Source organism: Bombus terrestris, chromosome 4 (assembly GCF_910591885.1).
Source record: "Bombus terrestris chromosome 4, iyBomTerr1.2, whole genome shotgun sequence".
Taxonomy (NCBI): Eukaryota; Metazoa; Arthropoda; class Insecta; order Hymenoptera; family Apidae; genus Bombus; species Bombus terrestris.
This window is the reverse complement of record NC_063272.1, coordinates 5,785,339-5,804,493: the sequence shown is the minus strand read 5'-3', so window position 1 is coordinate 5,804,493 and position 19,155 is coordinate 5,785,339. Positions and strand designations below refer to the sequence as shown.

At 32.7% G+C, this 19,155-nt stretch overlaps 1 protein-coding gene across 9 annotated transcripts in view; it reads left to right on the top strand.

The window, feature by feature from the left end:
- LOC100648358 (rap guanine nucleotide exchange factor 2) overlaps positions 1-19,155 on the top strand; it is a 250,571-nt gene that overhangs the window by 182,158 nt on the left and 49,258 nt on the right. The gene's annotated exons all lie outside the window — the stretch shown is intronic.

Genomic DNA, 19,155 nt, shown 5'->3' with positions numbered 1-19,155 from the left:
TGCAACTTCTTGCACGTAAATTTAAAAAGAATAACCGAGCCACTACGTGCAATCAAAGGGTAGTTTAATCCCTTTCTCTGACGTTACTGTTTGTTATATTTCATATCTTTTGCTAAACTATCGGAGGATTTTTGTTTTCGTATTTATTTTTTATAATCGTGTTTTTACTATTTTATAACATTTTATGGATTTTATTTTTCGGAAGCTTTTAAATCTCGATGATTCGGTTCGCGTTGAATGAGTTACTTACGCGCTATGATTTTTGTTTTATGGGGGGTTTTTATAAAGATATATAAAGGAATTGGAGTAATTTTTTTTAGCAATTATATATCGGTATTGTTAATTAAATAAAGGAGATATCTATAAAAATGATATTTAAAATTTATGCTCGTAAGTATAAATTTAAGGGTTTGAGATATGGAGAAATTTTGTTTGTTATAATCGTATCGTTATTATCCTGTAGGATCGCTTTCGTAGCTATAAAATATATGCATATACCTTTTGCAAGATTTGAAATATCTCTGACTTTTTCATGAAGTTTAATATGCTTGTGTGAATTTATATTATGGAAGGTTTCAATTAATACAAAAATTGGAGTATAATTTTTTTTACAGAAATTAGATATTAGTATCATTAATTAAATAAGAGAGATCTGATATAATATCGAAACAGAATGTGCGTGAATGGTAGAAATTGAAACATCAAAACTCATATTTCAAGAAGATAGATCATTAATTCGGACAGAGATCTGCGCTTCATTTAATTCACGTTGAAAGCAGTTGGAGCTCGTAATTTTCAGATTTCGTGTTTTTGCAAAGTCAACTTTAAAAAACTCTTGAAAAAGAAGTCATAAAAGTTCGTTTTAAAAGAGTTGTTGTTGAAGTATCATTTGCATTAATCTACTAAGGGAACATTACGCTCCATTACAAGAATTAATCAGAGGCAAAGTACACTTGTAATCTTTATAATTAACGTTTACATTTTCTTCCTTAAAATGGAATCTAGAGTCCATTTTTAAACTCCACCTACGCGTTTCATACATGCTATTCGTGTTATTATTTTGGGAAATGACACAGATAATAGTAAACTCTACAGAAATTCCGAAAACATAATGTTTATCACATCTTTGCTATTTAATTTAATAAATGGTTTCGTACTACTTCTAAACGATTCATCTATCAACAAGAAGAATAATATTATTGCACATGCATTTCAAAAGTGACATAACTGAAACAAGTTCCTGGAAAAAAAGAATATCAAATATTTTTTAGAATTATTTGGAAGCTTGAAAAAAAAAATTATTCATGCTGAAAGATATAATTGGACAAAAAGAATAAACTGCAGAAACTAGCAGTCAAATATTTTTATAATTTTCCATTTTTAGTTCTTGACTTTTTCCTGGCATAAATTATTTTGTATTGGGACACTTCTGAAATGCGTTTGCAATATATAAATCAGAATCAAGTTTCGTTTTAATCGTTCAACGAAGCTATTATCATCTTCGTAACCATAAAAACCTCTAAGAAACTTCTCCGTACTAATAATTCAACAACAAAAAAAAAAAAAAAGAAACAAAAAGAAACAGTGAAACCTCGAGTACAAAAATTTTAAAAGAGAAAGAGAAAACATAGTCCAAATTATATTACTTTGGAAGCAAGGCTGCGATACCGTGAACGACGATTCCAAACAGTATCTATTTTCATTCTCCGGAACCAAAATCGATAAACTAATTCATTCTGTCGTTTCCATAACACGTAGCATGTATTTCCAGGTCTCGCGGTGTTTCTTTTTTTTTCACTTCTCGTTGGTTGTCGACTGAAAACCAGGGGAAATAACGGTCTATTATAGAAGACAAGGGAGAAAAGCAAGGAATTGACGCAGACGAACGACGCGAATTTCTCTTTTTCCGACCGGTTTGTTCCACATTCGCGAAACGTGTGCACGTAAGCGCGAGGAAGAGCGTCCCTTCGCTACGATGGACGCTTCGGCTAGCTGCTTTGCTACGATATGCTCGCGAACCATTCCGGATGCAGTGGCGATATCGCATAATGAAAGACAATGCTGTCCAGACTCGAGACGCAACGTGCCAGACAGTTAATCAATAGTTCCTCTCCTGGCGTGTGTTATGCCCGTGTTGAGTTTTCGAGGTCCGCGTCGCTGCGCTCCTTTCTCCATCCGCTCCGATGATCGCCATTACGCGGACGATTATTTGCAGGATTAAAAAACGCCGAACGATTCGGGGATCATTTTATTTAGGAGGGGGGGGGTTGCTTGATCGACTCGATGTTGAGGAAAGACGGGTACTTTTCGAAGGGAAATTGTTGGAGAAATATAGGATATCGAGAGTCAAAGGGTCTTTTGAAATTTCCGATTGTTAGATCGAGGATTTTTATGCGTTCATGAGAAATTTGATGATCCAACGATGCATAGAATGCGCGTAATACCCAAATTTGTCTGAAATATCCAAGATGTAGTATATTCGTTATGATATTTGGTAGATGGAAAAAATTTCTGTCCGGGTTCCATTTCCTCAATCGCACGATTCGACGTTTGGGAAAGAAGGGAGGTACTTTTCGAACGGGATATTGTTTGAAAAATATGGGATATCGCGAATCGAGGGATTTTCGAAAGTTTTGAGTGGATTTATCGTGACTCGATAAAAGAGCCGAGATTTGAATACAGTTAGTTTAGATTTAAAAATGCGGAACGATCTAGCGTTCATTTTGTTTGGCAGAATGGTTGCATGATCGGCTCAATGTTTAAAAAAGGATTTCCCTTTTCGAAGGGAGATCGTTTGAGGAATTTTTGATACTGTTCAACGTGGTTTGATGAAATAGCGAAGGTTTCAGTTTAATTAGTTTAGATTAAAAAACAATAAAAGAGTGTAGATTTTAGTTCAGTTGGTATAGATTAAAAAAATACGTGGGACGATCCGCTCTATTTAGTAGAAGGTTGCGTGATTGGTTCAGTGTTTGGAGGAGAAGGATACTTTTCAGAGGGAAATTGTTTGAGAAATATGAAATATCGACAGTCGAAGGGTTTACGAATGTGATTCGGTTCATCGTGGGTTTATAAAATCGTTGGATTTTTAGTGAGTATTGTAACATTCGGTGGTGGTATTTAATAAAAGTTTAAGGATTTTTGAAAATTTGTATTTGGAACGAAGGTAGAGTTCAATAAAAGGCTGACATTTTTAATGGAAACCGTAGCGTTTGGAAATGGAGTTTGATGAAAGTTTCAAACGGCGATGTTTTTGGAAACTCGCAGTGAAACTGAATGTAAATTAAATAGGAATATGGCATGAGATAATATCTCTGTTAGTATTATTTATTTGTTATTATTTATTATACACGGTCTTTCACTATCGACGTAGGACGAACTTTTGGCTTTACATTTTTTCTCTTATTTTATATTATACTTCTGTTAACATATTCAATATAATACAATACGCAAAATCATGGTATTTCGAAATTGAGTTTCAGAACAGGAAGGTTTTTAGAAACTCGTAATGGAATTGAATGAAGATTGAAAGGAAGTATGTCACCTAATGGGAATCGTGAATTATAAAGTTGGAATAATGCCTCTGTTGCTTCATCCAATATAATATATAGAATTATTATATAATAATGATACAAAGAAATAAGAGAGTATGTTTAAATAACTGCCAGAGTTTATTATTTTAATTAATTATTTAAAGTAGTATGGTTCATTTCGAAGCAAAAGTTGTACCAGCTTTTTTAGTTTAATCTGTGAACAAACGTAGCACTGAAAAATCAAAATTCTCGAAATAGCTACGTAAAAGTCGTTCATTGAGAAATTTTAAATACAATTGTTGGCTTAATTATAGATTTATTAATAAAGTGAACGAAGAACGATCTATCCGATGATCTGCCAAAATTTGTTTTCATCAATCTGGCTCGACAATGTTCCAAAATTATAGAGGTAGTTTGCAGTTCATTTTGACATTTAAAATTTACCTAAACTTATCTGCGTCAGCTCGATAACTCCGTTTAGAAATTTCCTTTCCCCTATCTAATTACATATTTTAAGCAGCGCAGCGAGTGAAATCGAGTGGTTCGTGCTGCCATCTACGATACGAACGTCTGTTTTACCGACGATTCGGATCTTGCAGATTTCGAAATTTATGCATCGCGTTCAGATATTTAATAATCGATTTAAAAATTTTTTATTTTTCTAAACAAATTCCATGATCTACAGAGAGTTTATTAATTTTTTGTTTATACAAACTAGAATTTATTTTCTTTTCTCTATAGATTATATTTCTTAAAGAATTGTATCATATATTTATTAATAAATTTTAGAGAAATTTTCTTTTTCTATTGTTATTCGAAATAAATAAAGTAAATAAATGTCGATAGATCAGTAGTTATGTAATATTTTATGTCATTATTTTTATAAAACGTTCCATTTACTGTATCTCATAAATTCCATATAGTATTATTCATTATGCAACATTTCGAGCGGGAAAGGACGATATGAGCCATAATATTCTCAATATCACAAATGAAACTCACTTCTCCAATAACGTATTAAAATTTTCAAATAATCCGTATATATTCCGCAGCTCCTGCTTATCGTGCTTTTAATCCCGCCTTATCTAACATTCACCTTAGCTTTCTCCGAAACAATGTTGAACCGATAATAAATCCATTATATCCAACAGACACTTCTAAACTCTTCTATTAAACATTTGACGCTTCTCCTAAGTCTTCATAATTGCATCTAAATAATAAACCATACTCCATTTTTATTAATACACGATTTCAGGTTCTTTTATTTAATGTGTCCTAAAAACTTTAAATCCACGATATCGTTGAAAGTGCTAATACTTTGGCTATGAGTCATCGCGATGCAGTCGAAAACTCACGGAAACTCGTTATCGAGTGACGAACTAGCGACGATAAGACATCTCGAATCAGATCGATGGAAATATTCGAACGATTTTTCTGACCCATGCGTTTCTTCCCTTTTTAGTGTTGAAGAGGGAATTTTTAACGTTCCGAAGTCATCGTTATGTTACACTATGGATGTTTGAGAGAACTTGTGGGAAATTTAAAGATGTATAAAATCTGTACGATGTATATAAATGTATAAAATATTCAAAGCAGATCATTCACTATAATATTTATTGACCTATTTACGGTTTATTCTTTTTATTTGCGTTCATAAAAATATGAATTTACAGTTATATTTATGTTGCGAATTATCGACTAAAGAGCAACCGGTCAGGTCAAACCGATCGGTCGATATCGCGTACCTCGAATGATTTAACGCTCAAGGTGCAGGAAGTTTAATAAATCGAGCGTTAGTGTGATTTAGCACTTTATTTGCACTTATTGTATAAAAGTAAAGTTTGATGTTATAAACACGGTGGTAAGATCTTGTGGGGAGTGAAGTATTTCACCCGCACAGTACGATGTTCTGCTGATGACAATTATTTCACCCGCACGGTACCATGTCTGTTGATGAACTGACCTCCTATATTGCTGATTCTCTCTGCCAGCTGTTAGGTCTCGTCCGTCCATCGTGCCTACCCGACCTGAGTTTTTTTCTGACCTTTGAGTCATTACAGCTCAGGGAGGACAGGTAATTCAGAATTTCCCGAAGAAAGGAATGGGCCTGCCCGAGCTATAAACGAACGGCCATTCAAAATTCCGAACAATTTATTACATTTATAGGTCTCCACAACATAGTTTGAGTTGGATTATTTGCGATTGAATGTTATATATTTCTTAGATAGTAACTATACTCTTCTTCCATCAGAATATTTAATTTTATTTTGTATTTATATTTTACCTAGCAAAAACCATTAATTCCATTTCATTCTTTCTAATTTGGTTTTACACCCAAACAACGTTCTTTTTGCGTTATAACTTTATATAATGAAAATACATATATTAAAAATTAAATATGTTATTATTTAAATATGAAGGGTATGAAAATAGATCGAAATTCTGAATAACATTTCGATGTAAATTATGAAATATAAAGCAGTTAATACAAAATGTCGCTCAAGCTTCAAATAATTAATGGCTTTAATCATTTAAAATTAGAATACAAAATAAAATTAATAGGACCACCAACGATTAAAGTATAACATTTTTAATTAAATAAGTAAATTACTGAAATTTACAAAAATACATCTCTATCATTTTATAAAATTTGTTAATCTATCCGACTGGTATCAAGTAACCAAACCAGATTGTTGTGGATACCAATGATGACCAGTTGCGGATTAAAAATGAAAGACACGAAGGTACGCGCCAATGCAAAATGCAATTTGGATTATGCAACGCGTTGTCACTGTACCGTGGACACCCATCTCCGTGTATGGTATAACAACTTCCTGTTCTCGTCTGTTTCAACTGTTTTTTTTTTTTCCAGCATTATCTCGGCTCCCCGGTTGACAACGTTTCATTATGCGGCGTATCGTAGATGTGATTATTCCTTGGTTGAAATTAATTGCGTTATCATACTTAGAATTATAGTGGTTTTGTGGAATATTCTTACTTTTCTTTTTGCACATTAACAAACATAAATGTTCTTAACTTAATTTATGTTGTTTGTTATTCCTTCACTTGTTACTTAAATACACAGGTTGTTATCAAGTGTATGAAGTGTTTAATGAGAAAGTGGTACAAGTACTTACTTTTTTGTAAAAAAAAGCGAGATAAGTGCAGGAACTGGTATATAATATCTGGATATAAAGTTCGTTGCACGAAATATTTTCCAAGAAAATTTTGAAAAATTTCTGGGAAACCATCTTGTACTAAACTTATAATTCTACTATGGCAATAATAATAGCGTTATAACTGTAATAATACTGAAAAATATAATTATATACATATGACCATTTTTGCCTATAATAATGTTTTAAAAAAATCTCCCAAAATTTTTGACAATTATTCCGTGACACTGTATATTAACGTTAAAGCAAATGTATCATTGTAAAATATATTTCCTAGCGGTATGTAGTAAACGTAGACGAAATGTATTGGAAACATGTACTGCTAGGAACTGTGATCGTTTTCTCTAGGCCTTTTTACAAGCAATCTTTGCAACGTTAACGTTACCTGGCAATCAGATTTTTTTTGATATCATGTTTCTTTTTTGCAATCTCGAGGAACAAATTATGTCGATACAGAGATTAAGGCACTAATGGAAACGTTACGTGATTAAAAACTTATCTTTCCTTAAATATCATCGATATAATTCATATTTAATTAACAAAGTAAAAAATGATGATTATCTGGAATTAAGAGGCGAAATCTCTAATTTATATATAAATTAGATTATCTCTGTCAACGTAAAAGACTTTATAATAATTTTTAATCTCTTTCGTTGTGTTACTGTTCCATCAAATTTGCAAAAACCTTTTAACACGGACGATGTTTACATAAAACGCTAACGTCATATACGCAGTGAATAAAAAATATATCTACACAGCGTCGTATTTACTTCGACATTGGCATAGTGATTCATTAACTTCGATACGTTGAATATTCTGCCATGTAAAACAAATTTAGTACAAAAAGTTGCAAACATTTTTATTTCGTAACAAAACAGCGCCAGAACATGTAGAGCTTTGAAAAATCATAAACACTCAGAACTTCTCCGTTCCAAATGGAAAAGTTGTTAGAAGTTGATATTGATTCAACCACTCGCATAAAGCTAAAAAACCAATAAAAACATACTGCATTTATATTTATATTGTACTGTAATTGTATATGTAATTCTAGTACATTGCTGGTGAAATTCATACCAAATAAGACACCATCCTCCTATAAAATAATACCAATATAACAATGTAAATCCCCTGGTATAATAAATCGCTGATTTTGATGGAATTAACGTATAATATATTTCTGAAGAAAAAATTAATCGATACATACTTTTTGTTTTTACGTATCGAAATCCACGTTGAAAGGATGAAAACAATTCTCATGGATGGGATTCAGAAACATACATTACATTGTATGCAACATTCCAAAAATTATTAGAACTAAAAGAATGGCTTAGTTGTAGATTACGAGATGTGTAATTTAGCCTTTACAACAGATCAATTAATTTTAATTAACTCGAGATATTATGTACTTCGCAATACACTCAAACCTCGCCTTAAAGGTAGCGTAGAAAACGATAAATTTCGTGATTCATTAAGGAATCAATATTAATCGACAAATAGTCGCATCGATGAAAAGAATTGCACTATGTTTACACGGTCGTTAATATCTGGCAATAAATTTGTAACGCGTTGATTGGCGCAGATCTTTAAACTCTGTGCAGAATAGGGGTTGATATAAAGGGATGACGAATATTACAGTGGATTTACGGCTCTGTGTCTTAGATTTAGCTTCTACGGTGACGGATTACGCGGAAATCCAATTCAGTCTCCATATTAGAGTCGTCTTGTCTGACGAGTCATATAATTCGTGATGACGATTACCGTATACGTACACAAGCTCACGAAAATATTCGAATCCTTGCAGACAATCTTTTACGAATAAGAAAATTACATGATATTTGAACATTCTCAGGTAGATTTCAAGTTGCACCAATATATTCATAATAGCAGTAACGTGTAAAACACGCAAAATATATATATAATATAAAATTTCCTATGGAAATTGTTGAAATACTTTCGTGAACCACCGTGCGTATACGGGAGAAGGAACTATACTGGTAGAAGGATACTGGTAGAAGGAACTAATCGATAACAAGCAAATATCAACGTGTATAACTTCGGACAGCTTCGCGAATTGTCCGATAATTCATTTTCGCACGGCAATTAGTCACGGCGTGAGATGCCCTGTTTGTTTTGCGCTGATCTCGTTAATTCCCCAACTTTTGTTCTCTTGTTTCCACGCATCTGTGTCGATAGGTTCAGCCCTTTTCCACGAAAATTAGACTCAAGCTTCTATCGCTGCAGACATTGAATTATGTTATTAAATAGGTAGAACTTTGTTTATAAATTTTGTTTATGATCTTTTTTATAGTAAATATTTTGTCGTTCATAAACATGTCAATTTACATATAGAGAGAATAAATAATAATAAAAATAGTAAGTAAAATTCGATCAAATTTTATTTATTGTTACTTTTGTTTGCCTTCTGCCGCTTTTAATTAATACTAGTTTCTTTTCTGGTTGATCTCGAAATTTAAAAAAATAAACACCTTTACTTGGAAATACGATCTGCAATAAGTCATTACGCGTCAAACCATTAAATAGAACTAAAACTGGAATGGTTCGGTCTTACAAAGTTACCGTGTAATTATTCCGCACCTCGAAGAATTATATCAAACTTCCTTATACTCGCAACAGAGTTCTTGTACCGACTTAACGAGTTCCTACAAAGATTTAATATCAAAAGTCGTGATCCTTCTGTAACTATTAAGAGCGGTATCTTTTTCCCCGTGGAGAATCATATTACATTACATTTTTATACTTTAAAACTTATTACTCTTCAAGAGACATTTCAGTATTGGAATTAGAGTTTGAATTGTGAAATTCTCCAAGCTATTCTTTTAGTTTCATCTTCGTTAGCGGTAATTACTGACGGTGAATTAAAAAATGCAGAAATATGTAAAGTTTAACGGACACGAGAATAAATTGTGCAATTGAAGACTCCCGGGTCTTATATAACTGAAAACTACCAAGCAACTTCAGAGAATGAATTGTAATTTCAGCAAACTTATTGCTAAGCTTTTGTATTTAAATAGCAAAAGGAGGGTTTTTAGTTTACACTTAATATACACCGCTCAAAGTGTTTATTCAAAGTTTGAACTAATCATTTGATATTGTAATAAACGATTTATTTTCATGCAAAATGTTACGATATTATGAATTAACAGCGTAATTAATCAATACTCGTATGTATTACAGCAATCTTTTTATATATTATGCACATTCTATACGTTCTTGCGCTTTTAAATTTCCTAAAAGTGCATAAAACTCACGATCTATCGATAATTTGCATTTCTTAAAAACAATAACACTTCGTGTGCGTCAACCAAATATTGGAAGGTAAGAAAATAGGAAAGAAGTTGTGGTGATTAATCCGTGACGTCTAAAATGTTTCTAGATCTTCGTATTCGCGTCAGATTTATGTAATCTGTCGTATTTGAAATGTAGCCATGGTGAGACAGCTCGGACATCGGTTAAACAATTTTCCGCGCCTCAAAGTAAAAGAAAAATATTGGCAGGTCATACCATAACAGTCAATGGCAATATCGTAGTACCATGCACGGCCCCAAGCGTCTCTCTGTGACCTGCTACAAATTGGACGTCCGACCTATAACCTTTTATTTTTTCCTCTTTCGCTACGCGCTGTCCATTATGTTTTTCTTCATCATTGTCCTCTCACTTATTTTTCCATCTGCTTTCGTTCGCTATCTCGTATTCGATTGAAACTTTATCTTGGTTCCTTGCAGGACGTTTGTTGAATTGTTAAAATTGTGAAAATTGATTTATTAGATAAGTAGATAAGTAGATAGATTAATGATTTAGTAGGAATTACGTGTATAACGTGATAATTATAAGCCACGCATTCGTTAAAATTTTTGCATGGTTATATTATTTATAGTTGGAGGAATTTTTGAGGGGAAATTATTCACTTACGTTAATAATAGATCTCCTTATAGGTTTTATTTTACAGGTTTACGAAATGTCATACAGGAGACTTTGTTATTACTAATAATTTACCTAATAATATTAATTCGATTTGACTAATGAGAATAATTCAGATATCAAGTGGAATTTTTGAAACATTTTCATTGGTTTATCGAATTGATTATAATTTTGTACAGATATAGAATGACATTTTTGACATTTTTTACCGAATATTGAAAAAGGTTGGTTAAGAGAGTATCTGGTTAATATTAATGACTGTTTCAATATTTTGAATACATTCCGATCCTTTCATGTTTCAAATGAAACAGTTTATCTTTGAACTAAAGATGTATGCACGATATTCATACTTATATGGCGCCAATATTGGATATCTTCTTGTTTTTGAATATAAAGTTGATAAGAAGACAAAAAACTAGCACAGAAAGTATTTATAGCTGAAAAGAGTTAAATAGATAATATGTATTATAAATGTGTCTAAAGGTAAATTTTATTCATCTCACGCATTCGACTGCGGAAAATACATCACTTGAAACCAACTTTGTCTTATTAACTCTGTTTATCTTGGATTACTTTGCATATGCTTTACATCGTAATTTCAGTTCATGAATTTCACGGATTTCTTTTACGTGCGTTGCGAACCACTTGTAAAATTTCCATCCATTACGAAATTGTTTGTTTCTCCCTCTGCAATATTACAGTCAAACAGAAGTTCGATAAAATTTTAACATAATACATACTCGTTAATACGAATCGATAATATTTTATATAATTCCACTGAGTTATAACATTTAACATTTCGAATAATCCCAAAATTCTACATTTCACGAGTAACATTTAATTCGATATTTTAATTGCGTTAAAAAAATTTCCACAAAATTGTAAAATGCACTGTCAAGATTTTACATGATGTATTGTATAATAATACTGTATGATAATGTTCCTAACATCAGAATTACCGACCTTTAAACATGTATTTAAACGTGTCATACAAAGTTCATGAAAATTAAAGTATTATCACAAAACTGAATAATATATATGTAATCTGTCTGAATGAAAATAAATGTTAATACGATCGAAAACACTTGCATGTTTTTTTAGCTATATTAAAAATAAAAAATCTGATATTAGTTACTTTGATTCGATAGTTCCGCCATTAATTTCACATATTTCGCTGTAAATAATTCGATATTTTAATACCATGGAAACAAGTTCCACATCTTGCTACGCTACGATAAATTTGACTGCAATTTAAATTGATAAGATCCTCTAACATTTATCTCGTGTACCATATCTCCAAAATTATGATAGATTAAAGCAAGCGGCTCGCTATATCAGTAGTCGGTGATGCTCTGTTTTTTCCTCTCAGCTTTCTTTCTATCTCTGCACGTTATCCGAGCTTATTGTGCAGAGCTTCGTCGACTCGCGGCTTTAAACGAGGAATGAATCATTGCCGTGAAGTCCACCTGTGAGTAATAACGCGCTTTCAAACGAACGGTGTTCGGCGGGCATCGGAACGAGCTCGAATGAAAAATGCAGAGAGCTCACTCTAATCTTCCTATGCGATTTACTTTCACGCTTTTCGGAATTCTGCATCCCGGTGAGTATTTCCCAGCGAAGCGTATTTTATTTTCCGTCCCTCTTTCGCCGTGCGATGATGATTTCACGTTTATTCGTTTCGAAATGCTCCTCGTCGTTATAATACGCGTCGTTTCATTACAGCGAACTGACCCTGTTAATTGTTTATTATTGTGTATTAATTAATTTGATATGTGGAAAGTGCGCAGTCGAATAATTGAATTATTTAACAACAATCGGCTATTACGGTTCTGGCGAAGTACTTGGAAAATTCATCTTCTTCCAGTAAATTTTGATTCGACTGATTTAATATCGAATTTCATACGACAAAGTATATAAAATGTAAAAGGATCAGCTATAAATTATTGTAATTTACGATAATTATTGACAAAGCCAGGTTATTAAATTTTAATTATTGTAATTTTTTAAAGTCGTCTTTGAATTTCATATCACAGATTAATTATTTGTAGGTGTTTGAATGCAGTACACGAAGTTTAATCGGGGATTCTTTTGTTTCGAGGGTTGGAATATGTGTAGAACGGTGATTTCATTAATTTTGATAAACTGCTGATAGATAATTGTTTAGTAATTTTATTATTAACTCCCTTTTTATTCGTTTATACATAGTATAAGTATTTATACGTAGTTTCTATATACATTTTCAGACTCGCTTCAAACTTTACCAATATAATCATGATGATCGTATCTTACCGCAATGTTAAGGAAATTTCAAAATATTTTTATTAAATATTAATTATTTGCTGTAAAGTATATTTTAAATATATTCGTAAAAGATTTCTACAAGTGCTCTTTGCATACTTTCGTGAATTACTGTACTTGATTTTAGACGATGTGTATTCTGACGTGTCTTTGAAAATACACCCAGTCTCACGGTTTAGCAAAAATTGGTTAATAAACAACATTTACATAGCGTTGTTTGAAATTCTACGCTCATTGTGCATACGTTAAACCAAGTCAGAAACTTCAGTATGCAAATTACGTTGCTCCAATTTCTCGGTATTTTTTCTCATTTATTCTGTATTCTTCCTTTTTCTTGTCCTTTTTACTGTCAGTTTTGTCCATGTGCCATTGATCACACGTGGAAACTTCATGTTTTCCAAATTGTCCATTGTAAATTACCCTTTGGTCGGAATTCGATTACAGTTCGGTAACTGCTGGTCTGTAACGTGGAAAATTCGTGCATGAATAAATCCATGTAAATTGCTTGGCATAACGAAGATCCGCTTATAATTATTCCTCATTAATATCGTGACGTCAAAAGCACTTCGCTACTAAAAGTGTTTATAACAGGCTGTTGATTTAATTTGAACGTCCCGCTCTGAAGAAGTGCGTCCAATGCAAATGAAAGTAGCCACTTCTTTTTTTTTTTTCCACCCTTTTTACTTTATCGATCGCGATCGTGCACAGGCGATGGAGTATAATGAGAATAGATTTTTAATTAAATTTATGTCATTGACTTGCGTCTCAATTAAGACGCGTAATAATTTTAGTACATTCAGTCCTCAACGACGGACGTCCATCTTTCGTTTCTGTTCGCAACACTTGAACTTTCTAAACAAAGTGTTCGTAATGTTGCATAACTTTTATGTGTGTGACTGTAATATCGCAGAAAAATTATATATATATCTAACTAAAAAATGTTCTTTTCTTCGTTTAAATGAATGAAAACCAAATGAAAACCAAACTCTGTCCTTTAACTAAACGCGTCGACAGACGATAACATATTCAAATTACATTAGTAATAATAATTAAATTAGTAATAAGCGAGATTAGTCATAAATTGTTTCCTCTTTTTTTTTCTCGATATAAAATGATGTTGGTGACACATTTCGCTCTTACGTAAGCAATAATATGATTTATATTTCACCAGTTTCATATCTACCGGATACTGAATGCTTCTCACCGCATCAGCATCGTTGATTCATAACAAAACTGCTGAAACTCTCACGTCTTGCGTTCTTTGTCGACCACTGACTCATCTCAAACGATCGAGGAAGAACCGTATTTCGTTCCGCTCTAAAAGAAACGGAAACCTGTTCGAAATTCTCTCTCGATTCCAGTATATTTTTTTAACCCAGCTACGTTCTTCCGGTCGTTTCCAATCCAATTGGTTTTTTCTTTTGAGGTAGATTAACTTCTGATTTTTATATATACAGAACTCGAGCCCAAAACTTTCAATGGTCTTGAAACTCAGAATGTTCGTTTCCTCCTTCTTTTTTTTTTTTAAGTAGTATTTATTTCGTCAGAAATTAAAATTTTTATCAGAAAATTAAAAAATTAGATTTGTATGTTTTATCTTTCCTTAATACAATCGGTTCTAACATATTGGTGAGATCGTACCGATTAAAATGAATCTAAATGCAAACTCCATTGGATAAACTCCAAGTCATATAAAATTTATTATATAAAATTTTCATTAAATTAAATATTAGATAGATAAATTCACGTTGCGATATTCTCATAACTTATTTATCAAAGTTTCGAGAGTTCGGAATCACAGAAATGACACAAAATTTCTCGGCAAGTTCCGATCTTCCGACATTCCAAGTGTCTATTATCGAAAAAGTTAAAAATACTAAATTAAACATTAAAGATCCCGTAGAGATGCTTCTTAAAACAAGAATGAGAGTGAGGCGGAAAATTTCAAGGACTGCGGTAAGATTGAAAGCGTGAAGAAGCTGCGGAGAAGATGCTATAGGATAAAATCGAACGAGGTTACCGATTACGCGAAAGTAAACGGCAAACACCGCGTTTAATTGGACTTGTTGATCAGTGAACTGCGGGGGTTAATGAAAATTTCAAAGCGGAAATATCAAAGCTTTTACCGTGAGCGAGTTAAACTCGCTTAAACATGCATATTTAAAGGGGAGGTCGTTTTCTACCGTCTGCCACACGAATAACACGGCAGTTTTTTCGATCGAAGCGAATGCGAATCGAACCGGAGAACGACTGTTGTTCGATTTGAGAGACGGAATAATAATAAGCCCTATCGTGTATTTAAACGACGATTCCGATCACGATCGTTGCCGTGAAAGGCAGAGATTATATTTACCAAAATTCATCGCACGAAGACTGGAATAAAAACAATTATTTCAAAGATACACAGCATTCCCATTGCAACCTACAAAAACCATAATTTTATATGGCAACTGAAGAATTTAATATGTACAACAGTCTGACGAGCTATGGAATTAGCATACCGATATAACACACCGCGATTGCCACTTACAATGAACTATTTATACCGTGCTATTTATCCATGCATATTGGAAAGAAAGCAGGAACTGAAGACATGTTTGTCGGTCTTGAGCACGATATCTCGAAGGGTTGATAAGTGGACGTCAATTAATAAATGACTTCGCGTGGTCGATGACTGTCCGTTACTCCAGTTTTTCCCGTTCGATCCTCTCGTTCGCGGCGTAGTAATTGGTTTTCGGTCCAACGATGGTTAATCTAGTGGTTGGCCTTCTCTTCTCTTCTTTATTTCTTTTTTTTTTTTTTTTTTTTTTTGATTCTCTCACAGTGGGAAAACGGTGAAATGAAATTTTTCTGTTGAAGCTTTTCGCGTTGAAAAAATGTAGAACGTGTGGCCGGTTAACGGCACAGTGTTAGACTCGTGTTCATTTTAATTAAAGAAATCAATATTGGCCGGGTAAAGTAGTTGAGTAATCGATATTACCTGAATAATAGTTATTTTACGATGGTACTTTATTTAGGATGTTTGTGGGAGAAAGAAGAATTGTGAAAGATCGTAGGTTTAATGAGAATGAAGTTAATTTTCTGTTATTAGAATATTGTTTATGAGAAAAGAAGAATGACAATTGCTTATTATTTATCTTATTATATTGATTTGGAAGGAAATGATAATTGATGTAAGTAAATTTGCTATTATTAAAAGAATAGAATATCGATAAAATATGATCGAATTTTCTTAAAAAGGGCATTTCTAAGTCTAGTGTACACTAACAGGTTCTAATCTGAACATAAATTTCGTTCTCTGCGTTTTTGCTGTAAGTAGACATAGTATCGTCAAATCTTTTTCTTTTTTTTTTAATTTTAATGTATCGCGACAAAAAGTTCGTTAAAAGATTAAATTTTGGACAAAGACTTTTCAATATACGCCTTTACTATTCCTATTGAGCTAACTCTTTTAAGATTTAGAAAGAATCTCTCTATGTTTCAGTTCTCTTTTATGTTTCAATAATCAAGAGAAACTCGTGTTGCAAGAAAGCAATGCTAATAGAGAAGTACAAAAACGCTTTAGAAAAATACAAAAAACCTCATCGTGTTCTCTTTCCACTTTCTCTGCAACTTTTCTTTCGATCTATCCAAGGCACTCGAACAATACCACATTCAGGAACAAATAAAATCACTCACGATTGAAACTTCCAATTGTGTAAATTTTTAACACACACAAACAAAATTTCTACGTGTAGAAAGTTTTATTGTCGGAGAGTTCCAAATTTCATACTTTTTCTATAACTTAACATATTCAATTCAGATCATTTAGAACACTCAAGGAATATCGTATGAATGAACAAGTACAACCATTGCCAATTAAAAGTTTTATTCGTCGAAATTTCTACACAATCAAAATTTTCAGTTACAGACAACCCTACCTTTTAAAAGTTCCAAAATCCTATATTCTCCATAAATCCCGCAATTTTATATTTTCTACGGTTCTAATCATTTACCTTTTATTTTTCATAATTTTATATTTGTTAACCCAGCCGCGATCCAAATTTTCACTTGTTGGATTGTCATCTTTAGAATCTTGCAAGCTACATTTTCCACAATTTCAAACTTTACTAACTTTAAACTTTCAATCGAAATTATAAAAAACGCGCGGTTAAATATTGCATTAAGAAAAAATAAATATTACCCATATACGAAATTTCCACGTACATATTTCCTCCTCGTTCAAAATTCTACTTTTATGAAGCGAGAAAATTGTATATTTTCCATAACATTAAAGTGTGGTAAGATCGACATTCCGGTTAATAGATGGAGAAAACTGGAAACGATTTCAAGTAACTAGATCTCGTTGTACAGGATGCGGGCGTTAATTGCGTAACAGGCGTGTTCGGTTCATCCTTCGATACCAGGCGTCAGCAACGATAGACGCATTTTTCAAGAAGCTTATCGACACTGATGAATCGACGCGACGTCGGGCGCCGAGTCATAACGTCACCGTCTGGGTTGAATCCCTCGGAATTGTTCAGCTCGTAAATATCGCCTCGATGAAACGGAAAACGCTGCGAGATTGATGGAACTAACAGAACAGATTTAATGAATTTTACCAGTTTTCTTTTTATTAAATACTTCTCGGTATATTCCTTTTTATTTGTCGTTTTTATTATTTAATTTTATCGTTTTTTTTATATAACGATATTTTTGAAATACATAGTGACGATTATCTTTTTTTTTTTGCTGATAATTTGGCAGATTATTTTTCTTTCTTGGTTGTTATCGAAGTGTAATTAGTCGCTTAAGTAAAGCTTCGAGCGATTCTTGTTATCTCGAGGACATTGGAGATGTATTAAATAAATTCTTGATCAGTTTGTTTAATTACTTGACTCACCGGGTATTTACTGATTATCGTCCTTTGCAAATTACGTTGATCATGTATCATAAAGATTGTACGAAACAGCTTCTGCGGCACGCAATTTTCATATCTAGGTCACATAGTTATGTATGCATGTATTAGTAGATGAAATAATATTATGTATCCTAATAGCACATTATATCGAATTTCACTTTGCAAATTAAGTGCATTCAAAACAGCTCCTACATCACTTTATAATACGATTATTAATATTCGAATTTAATCCAATTCAATTTCATATTTTGCAAATTTCGTCGCTTCGTCATTGTAAATTCCTACAATTTCCTATCTGATTATACTTTTTCGCATTAATTAATGTAAATACATTTTATATATTATAACAGTAACCACGTGACTCTAATTCGCCAATCGGCAAGATCTAATCAACTAATCGATCAAACTACCAGAAAAATTCCTAAAAATTCATCATGAAAAATATTGGTCATAAAAATTGATCAAGATATAAATACAAGGAATTGCGAAAAAAAGTTTTCCGACAAAATGTTAAAGTGGTCACCACTTCTAAGAAAACTCTACATCTGGTATTTTTAGTTTTCTCAAGCACTGAAGCCATCGACAGCGTATAGACAAAAGACTGGGACGAAGGCAGATCATAAACAGTAGACAGGCGACGTTGACTTCGGGGTTTTCAGTTATAGGGTAACACTGCTAGCGTGCGGTTCTGGAGCAGCTCAAATTATATTCCTGCTTGTAATTATACTTCTGTATTAAAATATATTTTCTACCTTACAATTTATCCACGCGTTTCTTTGTCTATACATCTAATAACCTCAACATAAAAAGTAAAAATCGTTCGTAGAGGACTAGTATTAATTTTTCATTTTATAAATTAGATTAATCACAAGAATTTTTAGCGATTTTACTACTCGCCGTAATATTTCATTTCTTGCCTATTTGCGGTTATGTAAATCAATTAATAGAATTTAATTTTACACGGTACTAAAGAGTCCATCCAACTTCATTTTGTCATTTAGCCAATATTTCATCAAATAATCACATCTATCAAATAATTCATCAAACAGCTCAAGGAAGAATCTGGAAATTCATCACCATTAAAAAGTTCGTCACGAGGGATCGACGTTCCAAAGGAGAGTTTCAGAAACATGAATAAAAATCGTTGAAGGAGGGTTGGCCTTAATTAATAGCGCATGGAGGGTATTCACGCTGACGAAAGGCGAGCTCGTTCATTCTGGAGACGTCAATGGAGAGATTTCGCATGGTCTGGAGGATGTTGACGTAAATTTACGGAAGGGACGAACTAAATGCACACCGCCACATCCGT